The following is a 12,309-nucleotide window of genomic DNA, read 5'->3' as shown; positions in this document are numbered from 1 at the left end:
CGGAAGAAATATTTAAAACTCATAAATTCACCCAAAATGATATGATAATAAAATTGGAGTCGACATTATTGGTTGTATAACAAATCAAAAAATCATACATATCATAACACATAATTCTATCATATATCTAAATGTCTTCTTTTTTTCTTTTTTTATATTATATTAAAGTTTAATATTTTGATAATAATCATATGTGTTAGACTTTTTGAGAAATTAAATGTCTTTTTTTATATTATATTATATTATATTAAAATTTAATATTTTGATAATAATCATATGTGTTGAATTTTTTAAGAATTCTTTTTTTTTATACATGTTCTTAATGCATTAAAGTGTTATTATGAGGGATAATAATCATATGTGTTGGCACTTTTCAAGGAATTCATGTGTGTTTGATTTCAAAGAATTTTTTTTATACTTGTTCTTAGTGCATTAAAGTGTTATTATGAGGGTAAGACTTGGGGGTTGGGAGAATAATAATGTTAAGTTTTTTTTTTTAAAATCAAAAAATTAAGAAATTTAGATTGGGAGATTGGAGCTCTCACAAGACTTGGGGTTAAAAATCCCCATTTGCTTAATATATAGTATAGATTATCTATATATGTGAATTGTGATTTTTAAATATATATATATATATATTTTTAAATGTCTTCTTTTTTTCTTTTTTATATTATATTAAAGTTTAATATTTTGATAATAATCATATGTATTGGACTTTTCAAGGAATTAAATGTTTTTTTTATTATATTATATTAAAATTTAGTATTTTGATAATAATCATATGTTTTGGACTTTTCAAAAAAAAAAATTTATGCTTGATCTTAATGCATTAAAGTGTTATTATGATGGTAAGGCTTGGGAGTTGAGAGAAGTTACTAAATGGTAAGATTTTTTTTTTTAAATCAAAAAATCAGGAAATTTAGATTGGGAGATTGGAACTCTCACAAGGCTTGGGGTTAAAAATTCCTTTTTGCTTAATATATAGTATAGACTAGCCTATCACTCGTGCTATGCACGGGATAATTATAAATATTTATATTTATTTTAATTTTTTTAATATATAAATTATGTTTTTTAAGATTTTTTATAAAAATAATTTAACAATTTTATCACTAACCATAGTATACAGGAGAAATTAAAAAGGCTACTGCAGTAATTATGCACGGGCTGTATCAATAATTATTTTGTATAAGGGAATTTTAAATGCTAATCACGGATTTTGACCAAATCAATAAATGTAGGCATGTGGATTAAAAAAAGTTAATAAATGTTGATCAGGGAATTTTGACCAAATCAATAAATGTTGATTAAGGGATTTTGACCAAATCAATAAATGCTGAGGTTTTTTATTTTTTAAATCAAAAATTTAGAAAATTAAGATTGAGAGATTGGAGCTCCCACAAGGCTTGGGGTTTAGAAACCCCATTTTTCTTAATATATTTGCAATCTATACTATATATTAAGCAAAAGGGGATTTTTAACCCCAAGCCTTGTGGAAGCTCCAATCTCCCAATCTAAATTTCTTGATTTTTTTGATTTTTAAAAAAAAATCTTAGCATTTATTAAATTCTCCCAACCCCCAAGTCTTATCCTCATAATAACACTTTAATGCATTAAAACACGTATAAAAAAAAATCTTTGAAATCCAACATATATGAATTTCTTGAAAAGTCCTAACACATATGATTATTATCTCTGATAATAACACTTTAATGTATTAAAAACAAGCATAAAAAAATTTATTGAAAAGTCCAACACATATGATTATTATCAAAATATTAAACTTTTATATAATATAACAAAAAAAAGAAGACATTTAATTCCTTAAAAAATCGAACACATGATTATTATCAAAATATTAAACTTTAATATAATATAAAAAAAGAAAAAAAGAAGACATTTAAAAAATAAAAAATAAACATTTAAAAATCGCAATTCACATGTATAGATAATTGTAAATATATTAATATAATATAATAAAAAAAAGAAGACATTTAATTCCTTGAAAAATCCAACACATGATTATTATCAAAATATTAAACTTTAATATAATATAAAAAAGGAAAAAAAAGAAGACATTTAAAAAAAATAAAAATAAGACATTTAAAAATCGCAATTCACATGTATAGATAATTGTAAATATATTAAGAAAAAGGGGATTTCTAAACCCCAAGTCTTATGGGAGCTCCAATCTTTCAATCTTAATTTTCTAAATTTTTTATTTAAAAAAAAAACTCAGCATTTATTGAGTTGGTCAAAAACCCCTGATCAGCATTTATTAACTTTTTTCAATCCACAGGCGTGCATTTATTGATTTGATTAAAATCTCTGATTAGCATTTAAAATCCCCTCATACAAATAATTATAGACACAGTTCGTGCATAGTTACTACAGTAACCTTTTTAATTTCTTCTGTACACTATGATTAGTGATAAGATTGTTAAATTATTTTTATAAAAAATATTTAAAAAAATAATTTATATATTAAAAAAATTAAAACAAATATAAATATCTATAATTATCACTTGCATAGCACGAGTGATAGGCTATCTATACTATATATTAAACAAAAGGGGGTTTTTAACCCCAAGCCTTGTGGGAGCTCCAATCTCCTAATCTAAATTTTCTAATTTTTTGATTTTTTTTTTTAAAAAAAAACCTTAACATTTATTAACTTCTCCCAACTCCCAAGTCCTACCCTCATAATAACACTTTAATGTATTAAAAACAAACATAAAAAAAAAATTCTTGAAATCCAACACATATGAATTTCTTGAAAAGTCCCAACACATATGATTATTATCCCTCATAATAACACTTTAATGCATTAAGAACAAGCATAAAAAAATTCATGAAAAATTCAATACATATGATTATTATCAAAATATTAAACTTTAATATAATATAATAAAAAAAAGACATTTAATTTCTTAAAAAGTCTAACACATATGATTATTATCAAAATATTAGACTTTAATATAATATAAAAAAGGAAAAAAAGAAGGCATTTTTAAAAAAAAAAAAAAGACATTTAAAAATCACAATTCACATATATAGATAATTGTAAACACAATCCGTGCATAGCACAGATGATATGTTAGCGCTATATATTAAGCAAAAGGGGATTTTTAAACCTCAAGGCCTGTGGGAGTTTCAATATCCCAATATGAATTTTTAAAATTTTTTATTTAAAAAAAAGAACTCAGCATTTATTAATTTGGTTAAAATTTCCTGATCAGCATTTATTAACTTTTTTTTCAATCCACATGTCTTTCCACATGCCTGCATTTATTGATTTGGTCAAAAACTTCTGATCAGCATTTAAAATCACCTCATACAAATAATTATAGATACAATCCGTGTATAATTACTGTAGTACCCTTTTCAACTTCTCCCATACACTATGGTTAGTGATAAGATTGTTAAATTATTTTTATAAAAAGTCTTAAAAAACATAATTTATATATTAAAAAAATCTAAAACAAATACAAATATCTAAAATTATCCCGTGCATAGCACGGGTGATAGGCTAGTCTATACTATATATTAAGCAAAAGGGGGTTTTTAACCCGAAGACTTGTGGGAGCTCCAATCTTCCAATCTAAATTTTCTGGTTTTTTTATTTTAAAAAAAAAATCTTAGCATTTATTAACTTCTCACAACCCCCAAGTCTTACCCTCATAGTAATACTTTAATGCATTAAGTACAAGCATGAAAAAAATTCTTTGAAATCCAACACATATGAATTCCTTGAAAAGTCCCAACACATATAATTATTATCCCTCATAATAACACTTTAATACATTAAGAACTAAGAGTGAAAGAATAACCAGAAGGACCGACCAAACCGACCGAACCGACCAAACCGAACGGTTTTCGGTCGGTATTTTAAGTTTTCAATCATTCGGTTCGGTTTACAGTTTTTGGTTTTTTTCGAACCAAACCGACTTATATAATATTAATAGGCCCAAAATGTGAAGCCCCAAACCTATGTAGGAATTACATGGCCTGAGCCCAAATTTTATGCAAAATGGATAGAAATATAGGCCCAAAATGTGAGGCCCAACTAGGAAAAAAAAGTCCAAAAATCGAAAAACTGGAAAAATCGCACCGCACCGTAATAAACCGAACTGCGCCGGTTTATGTCATTTTTCTAGGCAGTTCGGTTCACAAATAAAAAAAACCAAAATGATCGGTTCGGTACGAAACTAGTGAAAAAACCGACCGAACTGAACCGATTTCACCCCTATTAAGAACAAACATTTTAAAAAAAAAAATTCAAAGTCCAACACATATGATTATTATCAAAATTTTAAACTTTAATATAATATAATAGAAAAAAGACATTTAATTCCTTAAAAAGTCCAACACATATGATTATTATCAAAATATTAAACTTTAATATGATATCAAAAAGGAAAAAAAGAAGACATTTAAAAATATATATATATATATTTAAAAATCGCAATTCACATATATAGATAATTGTAAATATATTGAGGAAAATGGGTTTTCTAAATCCCAAGCCTTGCGGGAGCTCTAATATCTCAATCTTAATTTTCTAAATTTTTTATTAAAAAAAAACCCAGTATTTATCGATTTGGTCAAAATCCCTGATCAGCATTTATTAACTTTTTTCAATCCACATGCCTGCATTTATTGATTTGGTCAAAATACCTGATTAGCATTTAAAATCTCCTCATACAAATGATTATAGATACAACCCGTACATAGTTACTGCAGTAGCCTTTTTAATTTTTCCTGTACACTATAACTAGTGATAAGATTGTTAAATTATTTTTATAAAAAATCTTAAAAAATATAATTTATATATTAAAAAAAAATTAAAACAAATATAAATATCTATAATTATCCCATGCATAGCACGAGTGATAGACTAGTGTATAGTTACTGCAATACCCTTTTTAACTTCTATCATACACTATGGTTAGTGATAAGATTGTTAAATTATTTTTATAAAAAAATCTTAAAAAACATAATTTATATATTAAAAAAAATATAAAAAATATATAAATATCTATAATTATCCGATGCATAGCACGGGTGATAGGCTACTACTATATATTAAGCAAAATGGGGTTTTTAACCCCAAGCCTTATGGGAGCTCTAATCTCCCAATCTAAATTTCCTGATTTTTTGATTTAAAAAAAAAAAAAAAACTTAGCATTTATTAACTTCTCCCAACCCACAAGTCTTACCCTTATAATAACACTTTAATGCATTAAGAACAAATATAAAAAAAAATTCTTCGAAATCCAACACATGAATTTTTTGAAAAGTCCCAACACATATGATTATTATCCCTCATAATAATATTTTAATGCATTAAAAACAAACATAAAAAAAAATTCTTAAAAACACTTTATCAAAATATTAAACTTTAATATAACATAATAATTTTTTAAAAAAAGACATTTAACTTCTTGAAAAGTCTACCACATATAATTATTATCAAAATATTAAACTTTAATATAATATAAAAAAGGAAAAAAAGAAGACATTTAAATTTTTTTTAAAAAAAGACATTTAAAAATCGCAATTCACATATATAGATAACTGGCCTATCACCCGTGCTATGCACGGGATAATTATAGATATTTATATTTGTTTTAGATTTTTTTTAATAACAAATTTAGAAAATTCAGATTGGGATATTGAAGCGCCCACAGGCCACCTTGTGGGAGCTCTAATCTCCCAATCTAAATTTTCTGATTTTTTGATTTAAAAAAAAAAAAACCTTAGCATTTATTAACTTCTCCCAACCCCCAAGTCTTACCCTCATAATAACACTTTAATATATTAAGAACAAGTATAAAAAAAAAATTATTTGAAATATAACACATGAATTCCTTGAAAAGTCCCAACACATATGATTATTATCACTCATAATAACACTTTAATGCATTAAGAACAAACATAAAAAAAAATTCCTAAAATGTCCAACACATATGATTATTATCAAAATATTAAACTTTAATATAATATAATAAAAAAAAGACATTTAATTCCTTGAAAAGTCTAACACATATGATTATTATCAAAATATTAAACTTTAATATAATATGAAAAGGAAAAAAAGAAGACATTTATAAAAAAAAAAAAGACATTTAAAAATCGCAATTCACATATATAGATAATTAGCCTATCACCCGTGCTATGCACGGGATAATTATAGATATTTATATTTGTTTTAGATTTTTTTAATATATAAATTATGTTTTTTAAGATTTTTTATAAAAATAATTTAACAATCCTTAAATGCTGATCAGAGAATTTTGGCCAAATCAATAAATGCAAGCATGTGTAAAGACATGTGGATTGAAAAAAGTTAATAAATGCTGATCAGAAAATTTTTACCAAATCAATAAATGTTGAGTTTTTTTTTTTAATAAAAAATTTAGAAAATTTAGATTGGGATATTGAAGCTCCCACAAGCTTTAGGGGTTAAAAATTCCCTTTTGCTTAATATATAGTATAGATAGATTGTAAACACAATCCGTGCATAGCACGGGTGATATGCTTTGTAAACACAATCCGTGCATAGCACGGGTGATATGCTAGTTATCTATATATGTGAATTGCGATTTTTAAATGTCTTTTTTTTTTTAAATGTCTTCTTTTTTTCCTTTTTTATATTATATTAAAGTTTAATATTTTGATAATAATCATATGTGTTGGACTTTTCAAGGAATTAAATATTTTCTTTTTTTTATTATATTATATTAAAGTTTAATATTTTGATAATAATCATATGTGTTGGACTTTTCAAGAAATTTTTTTTATGTTTGTTCTTAATGCATTAAAGTGTTATTATGAGGGATAATAACCATATGTGTTGGAACTTTTCAAGGAATTCATATGTGTTGAATTTCAAAGAATTTTTTTTATGCTTGTTCTTAATGTATTAAAGTGTTATTATGAGGGTAAGATTTAGGGGTGAAAGAAGTTAATAAATGCTAAGTTTTTTTTTTTTTTAAATCAAAAAATCAAGAAATTTAGATTGGGAGATTGAAACTCCCACAAGACTTGGGGTTAAAAATCCCCTTTTGCTTAACATATAGTACTAGCATATCACCCGTGCTATGCACGGGATTAAATTTAAATAAAAAAAAACCATTCATAGTTATGTTAAACATATTTTTAAATTGTTAGCATAAAATATATGTAATTTTAAAAGAAAATATTGACATTGCATAATTAAAGTAATAAAAATAAGAATTTATTACATTTGTTCGAAATTCACTGAATAAGTAAAACAAAAAATAACTAAAATCTAAATTGTTGTGGGCCTTCCATCAGCATTCCTGCATTGTCAACATGATAGTTAGTATCATAATTAATGAACAATACATATATTATGTATTTATAAAATGTTATAAAGTAAAAAAGTTATACTTACATTTTTTTTTTACTTTCTGAAAGATATAGACATTCTTCAGACCAATCTATATTTAAAACAAAGGTGACGCACGGTGCACAATCTAGTTGACGTGGCATTGTTGGTACAGGTATGATAAATGTATAGGCACGGTCTTGGCATGACGCAATATAATTTTTAATCATTCTAACGCCATTATCCTATAAAATTTTGGAATTATAAGTTTGTGTTTGAAAAAGTAAGATTAAGTTATTTATAATAAATTTTATAACTTCCTACCTTTGATCTCATATTCTTCAAATATGATGGTTGACATCGCAAAATAAACTCTGCCCGTTTATCTTGAACAGTGAGATTTATTGAACCAGTACTGTCTTTGACCACAAGGTTAACATTGTATCTTATCAACCAAAAAAAAAAAGGACGCTTGTTAAAAGAAAATATTGTACCTAATAAAAAATTAAAACACTTATTAAGTTTGAATTATTATTGTACATAGTAATTATTTACCTAAAGAAAATTATAATATCAATATCATCATGTAGGCTGTGACGACAAACAATGTGACCATAATGATATTCAACTTTTTGATAGCAACTTTTGCACAAATCAATCCAAAGGTTGTCAACATCAATTTGTTTGATGTACCCAACTATTCGAAAATATGAGACCTACAAAATATTTGAAAAAACATAAATTAATCTCTCTATAAACAAATTATATACATATCGTTTAATTTTCATTAATTGGGATGATAACAATTATTACCTTTAGCATGGGTGCAAAATCACGTATTCGAATTCTTTTGGCATTTGATATTATCAATGACTGTGAAATTGAGAATCCATTTTTTCGATTCCAAGACACCAACTTTTGTGATATAGGATTCATAGCAAGCCTAGATAAACATGTCAATATATATATATATATATAATTGTGAGAATTATATTGTCATATATAATTGATTAATATTATACAATCATAACATACCACACTCGAATATGATTTGTATAACAGAATGAATGATTGATATATAACTTGTTGTATTTGCATGTAGCAAGACATGGACCTAGAAGTTGAGAAAAGATAATTTATTAATATCAATATTTGTATAGATAATAATATATAATATAATATAATATATATATAGATTATAAGATGAGAGAAATAAAGTGCTATCTTATTATAATAGAGGAGATCTTATAAAAAAAACGTGTAGACATGAATGTCTTCCTATTTTATTGTGTTTACAATTATATATATATATATGAATTGTGATTTTTAAATTTTTTTTTTAAATGTCTTCTTTTTTTTCTTTTTTTATATTGTATTAAAGTTTAATATTTTGATAATAATCATATGTGTTGGACTTTTCAAGGAATTAAATGTTTTTTTATTATATTATGTTAAAGTTTAATATTTTGATAATAATCATATGTGTTGGATTTTTCAAGAATTTTTTTTTTTATATTTGTTCTTAATGCATTAAAGTGTTATTATGAGGGATAATAATCATATGTGTTGGGACATTTCAAGGAATTTATATGTGTTGGATTTCAAAGAATTTTTTTTATGCTTGTTCTTAATGCATTAAAGTGTTATTATGAGAGTAAGACTTGGGAGTTGGGAGATGTTAATAAATACTAAGATTTTTTTTTAAATCAAAAAATCATAAAATTTAGATTGGGTGATTGGAGCTCCCACAAGGCTTGGGGTTAAAATCCCATTTTGCTTAATATATAGTATAGATAATAATATAAAATATAATATATACATATATATATATATATAGATTATAAAATGAGAGAAATAAAGTGCTATCTTATTATAATGGAGGAGATCTTATTAAAAAACGTGTAGACATGAATGCCCTCCTATTTTATTGTGTTTACAATTATATATATATATATATATGTGTGTGTGTGTGTGTGTGTGTGTGTGAATTGTGATTTTTAAATATTTTTTTTTTAAATATCTTTTTTTTCTTTTTTTATATTATATTAAAATTTAATATTTTGATAATAATCATATGTGTTGGACTTTTCAAGAATTTTTTTTATATTTGTTCTTAATGCATTAAAGTGTTATTATGAGGAATAATAATCATATGTGTTGGGACTTTTCAAGGAATTCATATGTGTTGGATTTCAAAGAATTTTTTTTATGCGTGTTCTTAATGCATTAAAGTGTTATTATGAGGGTAAAACTTGGGAGTTAGAAGATGTTAATAAATGCTAAGATTTTTTTTTTAAATCAAAAAATCAAGAATTTTATATTGGGAGATTGTAGCTCCCACAAGGCTTGGGGTCAAAACCCCCTTTTACTTAATATATTATAGCGACCCCGGTCTTTTCCCATTTGATTATTGTATCCAGACTTAGGTTCCGTAGATTCCGTCATTTTATAATTGTTGTTGTCATTCATTATTTTCTTATTTTGAGTCTTGGGTTGTGTTGGGAAGACTTGGAGCAGGTTGGTTGAGCTTAGGAACCAAGTCTAGTTGCCCAGATTTTGGCTTGTCCGCTCGAGCAGGGATTTGGACGCTCGAGCGGGGAATACACCCATCCAGTATGTCCTGTGTAGTGTTGGCCGCTCGAGCGGGGGATTGGACGCTCGAGCGGGAAGTCGTGAGTGACGCTTGAGCGGGGAGTTGGGCGCTCGAGCGGGAACCTGTCTGCAAAAACTTCTGGGAGAGTGCATTCGAAGCTCGAGCGGGAGTTTGGCCGCTCGAGCGGGAGTCTGTGAGTGGCGCTCGAGCGGGGGTTTCCACGCTCGAGCGGGGCGACTGGTATAAAAATCCGAGATCCGACTTTCAGGATCATTTTTCATCTCCTTTTTTATTTTAAAACCCTAGAACGGTCTTCTCCCTCTCCCTACACACCTTCTCTCTTAGGTTTGATCTATTTAGAGTGTGTTTCTACCATAGATCCTTCATTAAAAAGATAGAGTGAGTCAAGGGCTTCCGTTTAATCTGAACAATCTTGGGTTTGGAGCACTTTGGTTTTCGTCATCTTCTCCATTCGAGTTCTTCGCTTCAAGGTAGGGATTTCCTACTCCATCCTATAAGTTTTGTCCTAAGTTTTGGTATTTTGATATGTTGGGAGTACTTTGGTAATTTTGGGAAAAACCCTAGTAGTTTTGATAAATTAATTTATATAATTAATTTAAGGAAATTGGGGAAATCGGTTAAATGTATGAAATTGAGGAATTCTTTGATTAAATGGTGTAGTTGGATAATTAAAATCACTCGCCTATTGAATTGTTGATATATTTATTTCCAGTCTAGAAATAACTGTTTTGGGCTATCGGTGGAGGATAGTCGTGTTTGTTGTAGACATTGCATGTGGATTAGGAATAACTGAAACTAATCACATTGGTTAAGTCATTAATTTTGACTATTGCATTAATACATAAAATACGTGTATTGATTGAGCATTGCATTTGCATATATATTGTTTTGTATGGGAGGAGATAGGGGATGTACTCCACGGTTTAGGGGAAGATAGGGGATGGACCTCTAAACCGGATTTTGTTTGGGAGGAGATAGGGGATGGACTCCATTAGCATCACTTTTATGTGTGCTTATTTATATAGAAGTGTTTTATTGATACAGCACTAAAATGTGTATTAATCTGGAAGTATGAAGTGTTTTGATTTGAGCTTGAGTCTCATTCGTTTGTTGATATTGGAAGGATGTGAATATGAAATATGTAATTCACTGTTGTAAGTTGGCCAGGTTCTGAGCCATGTTGATAAAATTGGAAAGTAAAACGTGTCTTAGACAATAGTGTCATGAGACTGTAAAATGATGTAATTGATTATCTTGGTTAACCATCTATTGAATGCTATAGCTTTATTCAATGCTTATATTTGGTTTAGTACTTTTCTACTGGACTGTGGCTCACCCTTTATGGGAACATCATTTTCAGGTTCAGGTGATAAGCTACCTCCACGGACTTAGCCTGGAAGGATTTGATGTTTGGGATTTTGAAGACTTGTCTTTAGTTATATGTTTTATTTAGTTATTTTTGAGATTTCATGTAAACATTCAAGCCTAGGGCTTAACTTGTAAAATAGTTAGTACGCATCCTTCTTGGATCCAAGTGTTAGCTTGGAAAGATGTAAGCCCTTAGGGCATTTATTTTGATATTGCAGGATGTTACATGTGATGTCTTTCAATAAGAATACTCTGATGAATAACTCAAATGATTCGTTTTCTTTTATAAATGCATGTTAATGTTATGGTTATTATGGGTTTATTTTGAGGGCGTTACATATATAGTATAGATAGACTAGCCTATCCCCCGTGCTATGCACAGGGATAATTATAGATATTTAGATTATTTTTTTTTAATATATAAATTATGTTTTTTAAGATTTTTTATAAAAATAATTTAACAATCTTATCACTAACCATAATATATGAGAGAAGTTAAAAAGGGTATTGTAGTAACTATACACAGATTGTATCTATAATTATTTGTATGAGGGGATTAAATGCTGATCAGAGAATTTTGACTAAATCAATAAATGTAGGCATGTGGAAAGACATGTGGATTGAAAAAAGTTAATAAATGCTGATCAGAGGATTTTGACCAAATTAATAAATGCTGAGTTTTTTTTTAATAAAAAATTTAAAAAAATTAAATTGGGATATTGAAGCTCCCACAAGCCTTAGGGTTAAAAATCTCATTTTGCTTAATATATAACTAGCCTATCACCCGTGCTATGCACGAGATAATTATAGGTATTTATATTTATTTTAGATTTTTTTTTAATATATAAATTGTGTTTTTTTAAGATTTTTTATGAAAATAATTTAACAATCTTATCACTAGCCATAGTGTATGGTAGAAGTTGAAAAGGGTAGTGCAGTAACTATACACGAATTGTATCTATAATTATTTGTA

Source organism: Camellia sinensis, chromosome 1 (genome assembly GCF_055761805.1).
Source record: "Camellia sinensis isolate YWXY chromosome 1, ASM5576180v1, whole genome shotgun sequence".
In the NCBI taxonomy this organism is placed as follows: Eukaryota; Viridiplantae; Streptophyta; class Magnoliopsida; order Ericales; family Theaceae; genus Camellia; species Camellia sinensis.
This window is presented reverse-complemented; position numbering follows the sequence as displayed.